The sequence below is a fragment of the Phyllostomus hastatus genome, unplaced genomic scaffold (assembly GCF_019186645.2).
Source record: "Phyllostomus hastatus isolate PE091 unplaced genomic scaffold, TTU_PhHast_1.1 phas_contig_1, whole genome shotgun sequence".
NCBI classification, from domain to species: domain Eukaryota; kingdom Metazoa; phylum Chordata; class Mammalia; order Chiroptera; family Phyllostomidae; genus Phyllostomus; species Phyllostomus hastatus.
In genome coordinates, this window is record NW_025333498.1 from 29,692,582 (window position 1) to 29,711,396 (window position 18,815).

At 32.4% G+C, this 18,815-nt stretch overlaps 1 protein-coding gene across 3 annotated transcripts in view; it reads left to right on the forward strand.

Annotated features, from left to right (window-relative positions):
* BAZ2B (bromodomain adjacent to zinc finger domain 2B) overlaps positions 1-18,815 on the forward strand; it is a 364,968-nt gene that overhangs the window by 171,279 nt on the left and 174,874 nt on the right. Inside the window, exon 1 of one of the 3 annotated variants that reach the window (XM_045822067.1) lies at positions 16,112-16,365. The exons of the other annotated variants lie outside the window; for them this stretch is intronic. The gene's annotated coding sequence lies outside the window, so the exon portion shown is untranslated. Of the gene's footprint in view, positions 1-16,111; positions 16,366-18,815 lie in introns of those variants that run through there. 3 annotated transcript variants of the gene reach the window in all.

Consider the following 18,815-nt stretch of genomic DNA (forward strand, 5'->3'; position numbering starts at 1 on the left):
GGAAGAGGGGAGAGAGAGAGAGAGAGAGAGAGAGAGAGAGAGAGATTTTAATATATACCCTAACTGGAGGTTGAACTCACAACTTTGACATATTGGAATGGTGCTCTAACCAACTGAGCTACCTGGTTAGGGCTACTGATTCATCTTATCTTACAAATAAAAATTATATGCTTCAATATGGCAACTGTATCCTCTTTTGGTTTTCCCCTAGTTCTTAGTAAAAGGTGTTTAATGAATTAGCTAGTGACAACTACAGTATCAGAAAATTAGGATTCATTCTGAAATTGCTGCTTTTGCGTTTAGTTTTTTGTTAGTTGTGTTTTGGTTTGTATCTGTTAACTGAATATAATCATTCTTATTATTTGGGTTGAAGTTATTTTTTTCTCAACTTTTCACTTATGCAAAAATATGTTAACTCTTCAACCAGTCAGGATTAAATCTATTTCAAAATATTACCTGTATCTACAACTTTGCTCGGAAATTAAGATGCTGTGTTATGTATAAAAAAGAAGAAATGTACAGTCACATTAAGTCTGGTACTCATTTTAGAAAACCAAACCTCATAGTGACTAGCACCGTGTTACACAGCCAGTTTGTGGCAGAGGCTGCAGCATCAGCGTAGGATTCCTAACCCAGTGTTCAGTGCTCTTTTCTGAAAATTAGGTGACTTTATTTCTTTTTAATGCATTCTATTTTTACTGTTGTTTTAGGAAGAGTATCACATTTCAGGCCTATTTCTGTTAATAATATCATTATTTTCTACATAAAACTGTGAACCTATGAACATGGTATCATTTGGGATTGCTCTTGTTCCTTGGCTCTAGATAATAAAAATTTCAAAGGGCCTGTGATCTAGCTTCAGTGCCTTGTATATCCTTTGTTTTCTTTCATTCCCACCACCACCCTATTTAGATCATTTGTAGATCACTACACTAGCTTACTTACTCATTTCTCTGCCTTCAGTTTCTTGCCTCTTTTTCTTTTTCATTGTGGATAACATTGCCATATTGACTTATCTGAAGTCATGATTTCTTTATCCACACCTTTGTTTACACTATTCCCTTTTTTTGAAGTTTCTTTTACTACTTTGAATATATGTTCAAATGCTGTACATCCTTCAAAAGTCGACTCAAATCTCATTTTCTTCTCAGTACTGGCCACTAAAGGAAGTACCACTAGAAAAAAAAAAAATAGGGGCAGTTTGCTGTCTGGAACCATTTCACATCTGGGTTCATGATATCCTATTATCATAGAGTGCTAGAGCAGGAAGAGACTTTAGGTTTCACTTTACAGTTTTACTCGAGTTAAATGACTAACATGAGAACTTGGAAGGTTCAGAGCAGAGATATAATTAGACTTACATCTCCTAACCTGTAATCCAGAATTCCTTCTTGTGTAACATACTTCCTCTCACTAAATAGTGCCTTGTCTTTTTAGGTCTTTTTCATGAGTGCATTTATTTCCTCTAAAAGAGGCCAAGGATCTTGTTTTAAACTTGTTTATATTCCCCTTAATGTTTAGCATCTAATAGGCTTTAATTCTTTATTTTGTAGAGGATTACTTTGAGATAAAAGTAGAACTATTTTAGATAAGGTATTATTTCTATTTTTATAAATATTAATGGCCAAAGATTATACTGATTTTATTTTAAAATGATTGAAGAGGAGGTTTTAATAGTTCTTGGTAGTTTGCATCTATTTCTTTACTAAACAAATAGTGGGAAATAGAATAAAATTGAAAATACTTTGGGTTTTATTGCTGGCTAAATGAGTCTCACTTGTTTAAAATGTTAAGAACACTGATTCAAGTACAAAACTAGAACTTTTATCAACATTTCTTCATTGCTTTACTGTGTTCAATTTTTAAGGAAATAAAATGTTTTATATGCAGTAAGTTTGTAGCCGATTGTATTAAATGGAAGTATGATATAGTTTTGTTGTCTTAGTCACCAAGTCATTATTGAAAACTACCCCCTGGCTGGTGTAGCTCAGTGGATTGAGCGCGGGCTGCGAACCAAAGTGTCGCAGGTTCGATTCCCAGTCAGGGTACATTCCTGGGTTGCAGGCCATAACCCCCAGCAACCGCACATTGATGTTTCTCTCTCTCTCTCTCTCCCTCCCTTCCCTCTCTGAAAATAAATAAATAAAAATCTAAAAAAAAAAAAAGAAAAGAAAGAAAACTACCTAGTGCATTCTTTCAGGTTTTAAAGTTTTACAAATGTATCTGATTTAAAGCATGTAAGTAAAGCAACAAGAATTATAGCAAATATATACACTTTAAAATTCTTTTGCAACTCAGCATGAATAAAAATGGCACATTAGAGGGCAGCTTAAATACCTATCAGGTGAAATAAAGCACAGGCTTCATGCGTATAGTTGGGGACATATGTATCATCTGCTTCAGATGTATTGCAGAGGTGATGTCAAGGTGAAAGCAGGCTTACAGAATGGTTGGGAATCATTGATATTCTGACTTGGAGGCTGTAAATGGCTCAGTGGCAGATGGAGTCTTTGTCAAGGAAGAAAAATGGCAGCTTTGGAGCATCATAGATGTTTTGCTAGCAGCTCAGCACACAGGCTGTGACCTTCTAGTATTCAGGACTCTCTTATGCTCTAATAAATTGAGCTTTTATTCACCTAAAGTAGATAAACAGTACTGGTATCTCGGAACAAACTGAGGTGTTTCATTATAGAGAAACAAATATGTTTTATTATCTAGTTTCCAAAGAAGTGCCAGTAAGCTTTTAAGGGAACATGAATTTTTTGGTATCAGAAATATTTCTCAGTTTCTAAGAGTAAAAACGATGGAGTTTACCTTAAAAATATTTTCTTAGAATCACATATTATTAAAGCTAGAAAGTATGTTAAAATTTCTAGACAAACCCATTCATTTTACAGTTGAAGAGACCAACTCTCAGAGACAGATTTAACCAAAGTCACTAAAATAGTTCATGAAGAACATTAGATGACTCTTAGATTATTACTTGTTATATATATAAAATATCTTTAGTTATGAAGGTAAAAAAAACTACTCTCTTTGAATAAAACTTAAAATATCACAGAATATACCTACTCATTCGTGACAGCTGCATATTGATAGTACATAATTTGAGAGACTTTTATTTACTGTTCAACTGTACACATTTTTATTGAAAATAATTCAAGTTTTTCATTTTATTCTGTCATCACTACACTGCTATATAAAAAAATTTGTTAAATGGAATGTTTATACCTGGGTTGCAAAGATATATATGCATGAGCTATGTCCTGATTTCTTAATAAGAATATATTTAAATGACATTTTGTTTAAATCAGGACCATTCAAATATATATCTTGTGTTGACCTATTTGAGTATTTTAAAAAGCTCTTTCTTTTAGAAATACTGCATTTTATATTAAAATATTTAAAGGTTTGTAGCTTTTATACTGGGCTGTTTTGAAAAATTGTTGCATATGTCAGTGAGAACTTTTTACAATTTTTTGGAGGAATATATTATATTCTCTATATTATCATGTGGAGTATGTTCACTTGGACAGCTGACTTACAATGAAAAGTAGTAAGTCATGGCTAAAGTTAAAAGGGGAAGGATTATACACCTAAAACCTACTAAAGCATTTGACAATTGCTAAAGTTATAGAAAGGAAGCACTATATATCATGGAAGAAAACAACCCTTTGCTCTAGACAGTCAAGGTTATTGCATTTAGTGCTTCAGGTTATATAGCCTTTCAAACATCAGTGTCTAAAGAAGAACAGTTAAAGAGGTATTTAATAACAATTATACAAAATGATGTTTGTGCATTTTCTTAAGATAAAATTACAAAACAATTTTACAGTTGTTTTGGTTTAGGAGAAAAAATGGAAAGGTTAGAAGCTGAAAGCTTCTGAAATCCTGAAGTAAGGGTTTTTTTTTTGTTTGTGTGTTTGTTTTTTAAGGATAAAACTGGTCAGACTTGTAGGACAGAATGTGGGCAAGGAAAATATTAACCACAATATCATAAAGGACAATACTATAGCTATCTATGGATATGTTGCTATGTAGCTAGCAATATTCACTTATTATCTACTTTAATATGAAGTAAATACACTCAGATGAAAGGTTAAATGATGGTTACTAAATTATTTAACAACTAATTATTGAGTGCCTTGTCCATGCAAGCACTGAGGATAGGCAGTTAAGAAAACAGACTCTAGACTCATGGGATATACACTCTGTGAATGAAAGAATAGTTAATAAATTAATACTCAGTATGCTGGATAGTAATCAACACTGTGAAGAAAGATAAAACAAATTAAGGATTATGAGTGCCAGGGTTGTGGAGTTAGTATTTGTTATATAATGGTCAGTGAAGGCCTCTTTCATAACATGACAGTTTAACAGAGTTCTTAAGGAAGTGAGGGAGCAAGTCATGCATATGTCTGGATGAGGAGTATATAAAAAATATAGCAAATGCCAAGGCACTGAGGGAGATTGTGCTTGGTATGTTCCAAGACACTAAGGAAGGCTGGAGTGGCGTGAGTGATAAAGGAGAGTGAGTAACAGGGGACACCACAAAAATTTCACATACACCTACATTTCAGATTTGTCTTTTTATTTTTAAGAGGAGATTGAAAAAAGCTTATGTTCGAAGCTTAACCAAAGCCCATGCTGTTGCTACACCAGAAGGCCCCAAAGTAGTTTCTGTAGAGCATTGATTGTACAGTATGAGTATTGTATGGAAAAAAGGGTCCATGGTCAAATAAGTTTGCAAAACATTGGGTTAGTGTTAAATAGATTTGGTTTGGTTTAACAGTGGTTACTGTGCATCTTTTAATGTGCTGATGTGTTTTGTGAACCTCCCACATATTTGATCCTTCTTTAATAAGCATCTTATGGTAAATGCTGTTATGCAGTCCTAAAGGTTAACTATAAGTTAATACTGTAAAGGATTTTCCAAAATTGCTGTTTCATAATTTCTCTGCTCTCCTTAAGCCAGTACCTCTCCCTGCCTGCTTTTTCACTGAAGACTACAATTTTCTTCCTAAGTATTTCTCAAATCCACTTCTTGCTCTTGATTCATAATGCCTAAATTTTTATGTAGGTTTGAGTCATGACTCACCTGTCATTATGTAGCCTCTTAACTGGAACTCTGCCGCTAGTCTAAATTCATCATCCTCTTAGTGATGATTTAATTGATACCATAAACCTAACTAGGTGATTGTCCTGCTTATAAATCCTTTACTAGCTTCCCATCACTACAAATAAAATTTAATCTCATTTACAGGGCAAATGAAATCTTCTACACTCTGTCTCCTGCCTGCATCTAAAATTTTGCCTAAATCATCCACCCTTAGTGCTTTCTAATGTTAAAACCATTTAAACTTCCTTAAAGCAGACAGTGGGTAAATAGTCCTTTTGCCTTTGTTTACTATTATTATTACTTCCTGACACAGCCATCCCCCTGTGAGTAGCTTAATTTCTCCATTCCTGAAGGTTTAGAACAGTCATAATTTTCTCCAGGAACACTGAAGCTCTTCGTGGCTAGTCAGGTACACTGATGTATAATTCTGTCAAAGCACTTAAAAAATGAAACAAAAATATGTGATTGTGTTTCCTGTACTGTCTATATCCTATAGCTAGTATCCATCTTAAGTACTTCATACTCTCTGCAGACGCTAAATAAATGATGAAATTAGCTCTACTAAGTAGTTCAAGCCTTATGATAAACAGATCTAGCAGTTTACCCCCTTTCCAGTCCAAAATCTGTTTAGATTATATATTTAAATGTAAAACTTCAAATTGTAAAACTTTTAGAAGAAAACATAAGGGAAAAATCTATGGGACCTACCTTGGTGAAGATTTCTTATACATAACACAAATAACACAATCCATAAAAGAGAAAAATCAGTAAGTTGAACTTTATAAAAATTAAAACCTTTTGCTTTGCAAAAGACCCTGTTAAGACATTGAAAAGGTATGTACTAGGAGAAAATACTTGAAAACTGCATATCTGTCAAAGGACTCACTCATATCTAGAATATATAAAACCTCTCAAAACTCAAAAGTAAAAATCCCAACAGCCAAATTAAAATATGGGCAAAAGACACAAGGAAACATTTCACCAAAGAGGATATGTAGATGTCAATCTACATATGATTGCATTAAAAAAATGCAATGAGCATTAAAGCTGAGCATTAAAAAAAAGATGTTCAACATCACTACCCGTCAGAGAAATGCCAAAATGAACTATCAGAACAATTAAATTAAACAACACTGACAATATCAAATATTGACAAGGATGTGGAGAAATTGAACTCTTATATATTGCTGGTGGGAATGCAAAATGGTACAGCCACTTTGGAAAAGAGTTCAGCAGTTTCTTAAACAAACATACACATATTACATAACCCAACAATTACAATCCTGGGCATTTATCCCAGCAAAATGACTGTATGTGTTTGTGTACAACGGCTTTATTTGAATTGGAAACAATCAACATGTCTTACAGTAGGTGAATGGCCAAACACAGTATGATGTGTCCACACCATGCAGTACTACTTAGCAATAAAAGGTGTCAACTATTGAACCATATAACAGAGAGATCTCAAGGGCCTTAAGCTGAGTAAAAAAAGCTAATCTCAAAATGTCACTCCATGATTCCATTTCTATAAAGATAAAGTTACAGAGATCGACAACAAATCAGTGATTATCTGGGTGAGGGATGGTGGAGGAGAGGAGCTGGTGTGACTAAAGGAGTGGCAATGGAGTCGTTCAGCATCTTTGTTGCTGTGTTGGTTATATGAGTTTGCACAGGTAATGAAATGACTTAGAATTATACATACATTTTGTAGTTTCCTGGTTTTTATATTGCACTATAGTTATGTAAAGTGTAATCATTGGTGGAAACTGGGTGATGAATACATGGGACCTCACTCTACTATTTTCAACGTTCTATAAGTATATAGTTATTTCAAATTAAAAAGTTTAAAATTTTGTCTTTCCCTTGTTTCCATGTTCCATGTTCTATCCCCAAGACATGGAACAACCTATGTACATTGATGGATGAATGGGTAAAGGAAATGTGGTGTGTGTGCATGTGTGTATTTGCATACAGTGGAATGTTATACAGCCATAAAAAAGAAATCCTGCCATTTGCAACAACATAGATGGACCATGAGGACATTGCTAAGTGAAATAAGTCAGACAGAGAAAGACACACATCATAATATATCACTCATATATGGAATCTTAAAACAAAACAAAACTGAACTCATAGATCAAAGAACAGATTGGTGGTTTTCATAAGTGGGTGGTGGGGCTTGGGCAAAATGAGTGGTGGTGGTCAAAAGGTACAAATTTCCAGTTATAAAATAAGTCCTGGTAAAAGCAAACAAGAGACTGTTATACCTCATTAAAACTGACATGCCTTTTGATTTTTATTCTCTTCTGTATACTGCAGAGACTAAGTTAATATATTGATCATAAAACATATACATCTTCTTTCTTGGTTTATTTAGGATTGTCCTATCTAAAACAAAATAACTAGAGGTAAACAGATAAACAAAATCTTTACTTTCCTCAAGTAACTGTGTTTATATATTAAAGATATTCATGTTAACAATGTGTAGCTCTAGTTTATTCATCTTAACTGCTGTATACTGTTATCTATGTTTTATTACATAAACATATCACAATCTTTTAATTTATTCATTTTCCCATATTTCACTTACAAATAGTGCTGTAATTTATATGTTAGTATATGACACCTTATGCATATGTATAAAAATTTTACTGGATTATATACCTAAAAGTGGAATTGCTCTAATACAGACTACATACAGCCTTGATTTTACTACAGTGCTTAATTTCTTTTTACAGTGGTTATGCTGCTTTACACCACCAGTGCATAGGAGATTTCTTGTTGTACATTTTTGCCAGTCTTTGGGATTTTCTTAATTTTTGCACTCTGTATAGAACTTCCTATGAATCCCAACAAATTTTACATCACAATAATTTTTTAAAATTTCTGGCACTATTTTGACTAGCCAAGAAGTAAAAACATTTTTGAATTATCTTCTCTGTTAAATTTGTATTTATCTCCATATCTCTGAGTCTACCAGTTCAGAACTTAGTTCAGGACCCTTACCTCCTGCTTAAACTACTGCAACAGACCGAATATTGCAAGATCCTTATTGAAAGTTTCTTTCTGCTCCAGTCCATTTTGTTTAAAACTAGTGGATCAGTATTTCTAATGCAAGTAGTTTACCATTGTTTGCCATGTTAAATTAAACCCCTTAATATGCTATCCAAGCTTGTCTTCAGTAAGGTCCTGAACTTTATTTTAGTCGTGTCTTCTCTTGTTTTCTACGTATGCCCTATATGTTGGCCAGACTAAATTACATTCATTTATTGATTAATTCATTCAAGCAGTAGATATTTCATGATCTTATTATGCTTTGCAGATATATTAACACTTGAGTTTTATAGGTTTTATAGTTTTATAGCTAGCACTATAAAAAGAACAACTGATTCCTGGGGAGCTTGCAAGCTACCTCAAGCTATTATCTGAATACATCCAGTGCTTTTGACTCTCTGGTCCTCAGCACATGTTTTTCCTCCACTTGGGCTGCCTTTTTTCTTGGTTCCTCCACATAGCCATCTTTGACTTTCAAAATCCTACACACTTTTCAAGGCCCACTAAGATGTCACTTTTCAGTGAAGCCTTTTCTGACATCCTCAGTTAATTTTGACCCCATATTACAATGCAGAGGTTAGGGGCACCAACCCTTGCTCAGTCAAAAATTCATATATAAATTTTGAACCCCGCCAAAACTTAACTATTAATTGCCTACTGTTAACTGGAAACCTTACTGATAATCTAAATAGTCGATAAACACATGTTTTGTATGTTATGTGTACTATATAGTGTATTCTTATAATAAAGTAAGCTGGAGAAAAGAAAATCTTATTAAGAGAATTATAAGGAAGAGAAAATACATTGACAGTACGGTTTATTGAAAAAAATTTGTGAGAAGTAGACCCATACAATTCAAAACCTTGATCCGGGGTCAACTGTATATTGCTTTCACGGCACTTATGTTCCATGCATTTGTCTTCTTCATCCAAGGTGATAAGTAGAGTGCTTTGTCAATTCATCTCTATTGCCCTTGTTGTACTCATATAATGTCTTGCTTATGGTAAGCATACTATTGATTATAATGATTTAATTAAATGTAACATTAATAAAATCCACTTCACCAATTAGATCTGTTTGAGGAAAGATCAGTTTGAATTAGAAAAAGATGCTTAATATATGGAATTTTATCTAGTATTCTTTAAAACACTGTAGGATAAATTTTAAACAGTGGGTTTCTCTGTAGTGACCTTTAGGACTTGCTCTGATGAATAGTAAGGTTTATTTATGATTAATATAACAGTTGTTCAGTTTATTTTTAGACTTTTAAGTAACTCTTAAGTCAGAGTTTTTCATCCTGTACTCACAAGAATCATATAAATTGGTTCCATTGAGATGACTTGGCTACTGTTGGGTGCTTGCCCTCCCCCAAAGAACAGCCCTTCACTTATTTTTTTTTATATAGTGGGTGTTTTCACATGATTTTTTAAAAAAAGGACTCTTCTGCTAATATAATTTGAAATAATTGTTAAGAGAGTGTAAATGCTTTTGAGTTTTATCCATTTATTTACATATTCGTCAATCTTACAAAAAGATACTCTTCCTGCTCTTTTATTTCTTGTATTACCACAAAGTTAAAATCAGTAGTCCTAAAAAATATGACTTCAAATAATTAAGCAAATGGTAGGTAATTGGCTTTACGTGTAAAATATAAATCGTTTATACTCTGAATATTCTACATTTTAATATGGATTTTTGAGGAGTTAGAATGTCAGAAGTTACTGGAATTGGTAGAAAAATTGTTAGGTAGGCTGAAGAATTTTTTAGATCATGATTTCTTCAAGTTTTATATGCATAAGATTCTGATTCAGTTGATCTGGGTAGGAGATTGAGATTCTTCATATCTGGCAAGCAATTTAAATGTTGCTGGTTGTAGACCACACTTTGAGTAGCAGGGAGCTAGATGACTTTCCAAAGCCTATCACCACATTTTAGTATTAAATTTTTTACCCTAGAAAACGTAGGTTTTCGGTATTGCCATAGACAATTTTTAGATTGTCTCTCTACAGTCTGGTTTATATTTTGCCATTTTAATAGAAATACCTGGCCCTTAAGGAAATAGTTTGTGTGCAGACTAATGATTGATTGGTCTGCAATTATATGGTTCTTTGCTTAAAATCATCCTTCAAGATTTTAAAAATAGTTACCCTTGAGAACTGTTAGACTGTCTGGCAACCTTCAGAGAGTTTAAGCTTAATAAGAAAAACTGTTGGGTTTACTTTTTTAACGGAACTACTGATTACACTACTGATTGACATTTTGTTATTTTGAAGGATATTGTTTTAGGTTAGACATTAAGGTATTATAAAAATAGGAAACAAATTTGTTTAGCTAATGCTCTTTCAGTTGGTATAAGTACTGCTTTGTTTAAAAAGCTGTTCTTTTTATCATGAATTAGTAGCAAATATATACCACAGCAGGTTAAGCTGTTAATTTTATCTGTAGCACATATGATTCAAAGCCTATTTTGTGTAAGCAAATAACCACTAGGACATGGAGACATTTAGTTAGATGGCTTATACTAAAAAATTTAAATAATTTCTGAGGGGCATTAATACTTTAAGATGTATAATATTACTTTCATAGTCTTTTAGGCTTATATAGAAAATTATAACTAAATCATAAATTTAAATCAGAAATCTTTAATAAAATTCTCAGAATTGCTTATTTTTGATAAATGGAAACTGGTAATTAACTTTGTAGACCAGGAGAGTAGAGCATGGGGGGGATTTGATTATTATATAAAAAATATCAGAATAATTTTCATGTTGATAGTTATATCCACCCTATATTATTCACTCATTAGTAGTAGAAATTGCTAGAGGAATTATATTATAATTAAAATATATTGTTTTCTTATTATATATTAAGTAAGCCCTAGCATTACTGTAAGAGTTTTCATATGAAATTCACATCAAATATTAAGTTTTTTTCAGACCTGACCCAAAAATTTTGTGTAGAAACAAACTTCCTTTGTTTCTTCTGGTAGCATCCATTGATTTTTTTTTCCCCCTGAAGGTACATTAATAGTGCTTATAGAAGGACAACAGTTGGAATTTACATTAAAAATAAATGTTATGAATAAAAAGCAGTCCACTATACCATTATAGTCTTGATTTTGTTTCACCAAAGTTCCAAAATCTAAGGGACAAAAATACTGACAAGGTCAAGAAAAAATGAAAGAAAGAACAAACGATGCAAAAAGAAAATGACACTGAGGTCTTGGTTTAATACATATGTATTCCAGGCTGATGGTTGATTTCATTAGCAAATCTCATTGTTATGCAATGTCTGTTCTTCTGCAGCAAAGTGAATATTGTTTCTCACAGGCTCTATGTGTATCTATTATGTTGAAATAAATGAAAAAATGTGTATTTGTAGCTCTTTTTGGTTTACTCTTTTCAATTTGTCTTTTAGGAAGAAAAAGAAAATTGCATTATATTTTTCTCTTTTGTTGTTAAATTAGTCCAAAAGCTTTTCAATTTATATTACAGATGTGTTTCCTACTGTTGTTCTCTGAAGTAATGATAAGGTGGTTAACAATGTTATCATTTAATTATCCTATAACTTTTAAAATAAACAAAATATAATCTTGATTCATTTCAGATCATGTTAATATGAACTTCTTAAGCATATGCTTTCTAACGTATTTTTAAATGTCAGCAGTGGTTTTCTTATTGCAAGAAAAATGTTGAGCAAGTGTATTATGACAAATGCAAATACTGTTACCTTTTGCAATAGCAAAAACTATATGTTAAGATTACTTTAAATAGTTTTTAATTTTCATAAAATAGGAAATTCAGAAATAACTCTCAGTGGATGCTTTAGAAGAATTTGTTTACTAAGAGAAGAGACTACATGATTCTTTGGGTTATTTATATGAGTTCAATTATGGATCAAACAATTGTCATTTAGTTTTAATTATTTTGAGGTCTGAAAGTAATTTACAAAGTCTTTTTAGTTTTTGGTAGTGTTCTCAAAAGTTATCCTCACAACTGAAGTTCTTTTGACAAAATTGAAAATGGAAAAGCCCAAGGTTTTATTTAGTGTGGGTTGATGATAAACCATTGAGAAATGATCTGTATGGTAAAAATTGGCCTTCTTGCTTACTTGATCCAATCCTAGTAAATATCTTGCTCATTTTGGGAAAATATGAACTGTTATAAAAATGTATGTTTACTAACACATCATATTGAGTTAATTTGTACTTAAAGTCTTTGCATTTTATTCTTCACAGTGGTTAATAGAAAACAAGGGACTTTAAAATCTAGTAGGGGAGATCCCTAAAATGATTAAGTTGTACTATGGAGCTAAGTCATGTAGAGAAGGAGGTTTTATGGGCCCAGATAGTGAGCTGTGAAAGTAGAGGAACATCCAGAAAGTGATGAGATCTAAACTGATAATGAGGTGGGGAAGTAATGAGAAACAACATAAACATAATTTGGGAGGTGGGATAATGTATACTTGGCATCTTTGGGAGACAAAGAAGAGACCAACCCAGCTGTAATAGAAGATATGGTTTGCCATGACCTATTTATCTCATATGAAAATAAAATTTTATCATTATTAAATTTTAGTAGTATTCAGTCCAGATACATGGTATATTGAGATACTACCATTGTGGACTTTGATTTTTCTTGTATAATAAAATAGGAGATGGGAAATTACCTTTATATTAATATCACCATCCTCCCCCTTCTTTATTAACATAAGAAGTAAATGCTGTAAAAGCATGCAAACATTCATGCTCTAAAATGAGTCTAAATTGGTGCAGACTGAATGGGAATATAGGAATCTAGAAACTCTAAGTCAGATTTATCTAGTTCGTTAGAAATACCAAGCTGAGGAGGAATAAAAATCATCATATATTGGGCTCAAAAGCTGTTGAATTTAGCAGGATAATAGAAGGTCACCAACAAGTAAAAGAGGAGCTGTTTTAAGTTAAAAAGAGAGGTCCCATTCTAGTCTGGACCTACGCAGCAGTGTCCTCTCTCCGTCACCCAACCTAGAGCCAGTTATCACTTACATGCCCATTTTACTTACTCATCCAGCAGAAGAACCTGCATTTAGAAAATGAAATATGAATTTGGAATATGAAAATAAACTATGCATTTAATAAGATCCTAGAGATTGTTATTTTTGTTTAAAGACCCTGATTAGACAAATTGCATATGTCTCCCTGGCAAAATGGTTTATTTTATGGGTAACCTTACATAATGTTATGGCCCCGGCTTGCACTGAGGAAATGTTAAAAGAAACTGTCATGTAACATTTGTTATTTCATTTTTATAAAATGCTATTGAGAAAATTATTGTATTGTCTAATGTTGCACTATTGAAAAGTATACAAGAAATTCCCCTCTATTTTTGAGTACTAGGAAGAGCTTTGATACTTGATGTATTTTACAAAATACATCATATCAAAAGTATTTTCTAATTTGATCTTGTTTCCCACTTTGATTGCTAGAAAGCTCAGAGCTGCACCACCTACATCTTATAATTGTGCAAAGCTTTATTATAGATGTTCTGTGTTCCATATTTATCTTGTGTTTCATCTTTCTTGCCTTCTCTTACTTTCCCTTTATTTATATTAATTTATATTTTTGAAAGCATTCTTTTGTACTACTCATATTTCTGTAAGTCATCCTAAAATTATTTTGGAATAAGATTGGATATAAATAACCATATAGAGCTTATGTATTGCAATGAAGAGCTTCCTGTCCCTCCTTCTTCATTTTGCATGAATTTCTTAATCTCCTTTGTGAGATCTTAGACTTGCTAGGGTCTCACAAAGGGTCTCACTTTCGGAAAGGGGGATCCTTTCCAAAAGTTTTTGCCTTTACAGAGCTACCAACGTATAGTTTGTTGTGCCAAGTGTGCACTACAAAAGGATGCCTGGTTGAGACAACTGATGGGGTGTTGAAATATATCCTAGAGGAGGGAAAGATGCCTTTTTCTTATATGTCAGCTCAGTGGGATTCTTGTTATCATATATATGACACTGTTCCCCCCCCCCCCGCTCTTTAAATTGTAAAACTGTAAATACTAAAACTTGCTGATGAGCTAGCTACCTTGAGTGAAACAAAATTTTAAATTTATTTTCTTTACCTCTATATTTTTATTCTATTCCATACATTTGACACATCATGGGAAACCAAGATGGCCATGGATATTTGAAATAATATTCTAATTTAAAATTTTGTGGGGTTTTTTTGTATTTGAATTACATAGTTAAAACTACCTATTTAGTAGCAATTAATATCTTAAGTTTTCTATAAAGGAAATAAAGGGCTATGTTTAGCATTCCAGGTAACTGTACACATTTGAATTATTTAATCTGACCAAGAAATCCAACTTGAAGTAACTCCTTAGTCATAGTTTTCTGAAAATTTGCTATTTCATGTGTCATTGTACAGGTTGTGATTAGTGACTTGCATTAATGTTGATCAGTATTGAAAAATACTCCTTTCAAATGACACATACTAAGTTTATAATGAGACCTGTTCTGAGATTCTGTAGTTTTGTCATTTATCTACTTGGGTATTGTTTTAGTTACTGATTTTATCATCATTTTGTTTTGTTTTTTAAGCATATTAGAATTTCATTTTGCAAAAGAGTAAATATAAATCTGATTAAAGTAGTATAATAATAATGCCTTGATATGGTTATACTGTCATAAAGAGTTTTTAAGAACTCTTTGCAATACAGTCAAAGCAGGTATGTTCATAATAGGACATAGGTGAATGGCATTAATATATATAGAATATTTAAGATAAATGCAATTTTGTAGATTAAAAAATCTAAATATTTTTGAAGTAGTGAATTTTAGTTTATCCTTTTGATATAGTGTGTATTTGTTTTATACCCTTAATTAATTTAAGTCGGTCCTCATTCAACTATACTAGAAATTTTAAAGAGTGAAAAAACAGCAGTTTGGGGAACAAAACTAAGGACAAGAAAACTTAGTTTTTAAGCGAAATGTATCTATTTAATTTTACATATATATAATTTTATAGAGGGGAAGGGAGTAAGAAAGAGATGGAAAGAAACATCAATGTGTGGTTGCCTCTCACATGCCCCTTACTGGGGACTGACCTACCGCCCAGGCATGTGCCCTGACTGGACATCAAACCTAAAACCCTTTCATTGACAGGCTGGGACTCAATTCACTGAACTACACCAGCTAGGGCTATATTTTTCTAAATGCTCACTGGTAGATATTTTCTTCTTGAAATAGGAATTTAAAATGGTGACAAGAATAGCTTTAAGTTATGTAACCTTTTTGATTCATATAATCGAATTTTTTTTCAAAGGCTGCCACTTAAAATATAAAGTGGTCATATTTTGCAGGAGTTTGTCCTAATAAGAATAGGTTTATGCTTTGACTAAAAATTTAATTTTGATTTTTAACCCAGAAACTTAGCTACTTTCCTGAAGTAGTTTAAAGACTTTTCCTTATATTTATCAGGTTTTCCCTTATATTTATCAGGTTTTATATTGGTTTTTAAGCAGTTGTTTTAGTTTTCTTTTAACCTTATTAGCATTGCCTTGTTTTTACAATTTAGTTGCCAGAAGTAATTTTTAAAACCTGTTTAAACAGACTTGTTCTTCATGCGTTCCTTATAAACTGGGTGCCTATGCCTGTCACGAATAACAATCCTTTGAAAAAAAGGAAGGAAGACAGAACTCTTTGTTTATTTTGACGTTAATAAAATTAAGAATGATTTCTTAAGACGTCCACCTTACCTGCTTTAGTTTTGTCACGTGAGCATTCACGTTTACTGGTGATCTAAGTGCTCCACCTGCCTTTCAGTTTGTTTGCCAGGAAATCAAGATGTGTAAACTGCAGGAAGTACTATTTGACCCTCTCCGACAGTATCTCATTACAATAATTGCTAATCTCTGAATAAGACAGCCATGTTTTGTGAGTAACAGAGAGAGAGGTTGTGTTAGGTAGATTTTAGGTGTTTCAACAAATACAGCATTGTAAATGCTTACTTGGATTATGTTTTCACGAGAGCTTTTGATAAAAGACATATGGTGACCTTTGGGGTCAGCACAGCTAGGACACAATATTAGGTATTCTTTCATGCCTTTTAACTGAAAAATTTCACGGCTTGTTGTTTTGGAGTGCTGTCACTGCTCTGAATCGAAGGGATAATGGCTACTTCCTGATTAAACCCACTCTCTACAGTAAGCTCTTAATGTTACACTGTATGTCTTTTTCTCCTGTAAATGCAATAATAGTATTTGGTGTTTTCTTTACTTTTTATCATTGTCTTTTCTCAGATATATCTCTTATAAATATATCCTGAAGTTGAAGTTTACAATTAGAGTAGAAACTACTATTTTAAGTTTGGAGGATTTTTTTTTTTTAATGAAAAAAGAAAGTATTTGTTTGGTATCAAACTCAACTATCTCATTCTCATGTACTTATTGTAGATTTTGGTTAAAGCAAGTAGCTTTTCAGAAAGACAGTGAAATGATAAATTATATTAACCTTTTACTTTCTTGGCACTGTAAGCAAAATCTTAAAAATAACTTAAGTAGTCAATCAGATTTGTTTATTCAGGGAATATTTGGATGAAGTAATCGTGTTTTATTTAATAAATTTCATAAATACATTTACATATATTGCCATAATTTTTTATAATTGTTTTATTTATTAAACTATTGTTCTTAAATTAGTTCAGCGATCCTCATGATGTGAAACCAGCATTAAGTACTCAGGGAATAATGAGCTTTTTAATGTTAATCCTCACGCTTGCAGTCACTCCATCTGTGGTTGTAGGACAGTCATTTAAACTGTTTATCTAAGTTTCCTGGCCTGCTGTTCATATGAGTGCTAAGTAAAATATGTATGTTTGTTTACTTCTTTACGATAGTACAAACTATATAGAAAATGAGTTTTCACAAGTATTTTATAAAATGGAGAGCTGACTCTGAAGATAGACTAGGAAAACATTTAGAAGTCACAGTAGATAGGGAAATAACAGAAAAATTACTTAGAAAATAATAGAAAGTAAAGTTTAAAGTAAGTATGATGGAACTGGCCTTTTACTTTGAACAGAACTGTTAGTCATGCTCAGTTCTTAATATCTCATTACCAAAGGGCTAGACATATTGTTGGCTACATGACTGAAATGAGGGATAGAAAGCTTGGAGGTGATTTCGTAGAGTCACAAATACATTTACGTTATTTAACTTATTCTCAAAAGTCTTAGTCCTGGAAAGGAGATTATTCAGAGTAGAAGGAAGAATGTGTATATCTATTATAGCCTTTAACTATAGTTCGCCTAAATAAATAGTAAGGTATATAATTTTTAAACTCTAGTATTAGGTATCCTGGTTATATTAAAGGAGACATTATGAAATTATTAAACATTGAAGGCAGTTACTGAAAATGGTGTAGAACTGAACATCCAGAAAGAGTTTAAAATATTTTGGGATAATATAAATAGAATGTTACTTTTCTTGAGAGTTAAGGTACCCTTTTTTTTCCCCCCAAATGCTTATTATCAAAATTATTTTAGGTAACTCAGTAATTTTTAATAAAAATTACTGGCACATTCTATGGAGATTTTCAAGATTTATTAGTGAATGTTCTAGTTTAGTCAAGTTACTGAAGTAGGACTTATAGTAGTTCCTGTTCTAATTCGTAATAACAAATGATATCATCTATTTAATACTTAATATGTGCAAACCACTTGGCTAATTCTATTGTAGGAGGGACAAACTTTTACCTTTACCCTCTCAGAGTTCCTTTTGGCTGGGCCTGAGAATTAAATTGATATAAGATGAATCAACCAAAGAAAAGCATACAAGTTTATATTAATACAAGTTTTATGTGATACCAGGAGTCTGTATAAGGAATGAAGACCCAAAGAAATGGCAAAACCTGCTTGTTTTATATTACTGGTAGGTAGAACAAAGAGAAGCAGTTGTGGAAAAGTGACTCAGCTATGTGGGGAGCCTAAAGGAAGATAGGAATTATTTTAACAAGGTCTCTTTGTGTAGAACTCTCTTGGTTTCAACCTTTTGTCCTTGGTGATAAGAACGTTACTTTTACTCTGGTATAGCTTTCATATAAGAATTTCATTTCTTGCTTATAAGACAAAAGGGGGAAGGTCAGAGTGTTTTTCTTGTATTCACTTTTTTTGAGTACCTTTAACTAAAAATAGTCAATATGCCAGAGCAGTATGAAGTGACATATTCTGAACTCTTTACTATTTTTAATTAGTTAATTAGGTTTTTATAGAAGGGAAGGAGAAAAAGAGGGAGAGAAACATCAGTGGGTTGCCTGCATTGGCTGGGAATCGAACTGGCAACCTTTTGTTTTGTGGGATGATGCTCAACCAACTGAGCCAAGCTGGCCAAGGGCACACTTTTTACTATCTTTATATTCCTGATAATCACCTGAGGTGTAGGTAACATCATTACACCCATTTTTACTGAAAAGTAAATAGTTGTAGAGAATTTAAATAATTTTATTAATGTCTTTTAGCTAGTCAGTGCCAGAGCCAGACCAGTTCTAACAAAATCTAGAATCAGGAACTCAGTCTTCAATGTCATGCCTTAAGCATTGTGTTTATATTTTGGAGATAATAAAGGTGCTTACACCTTTGACTTCCATGGTTTTATTT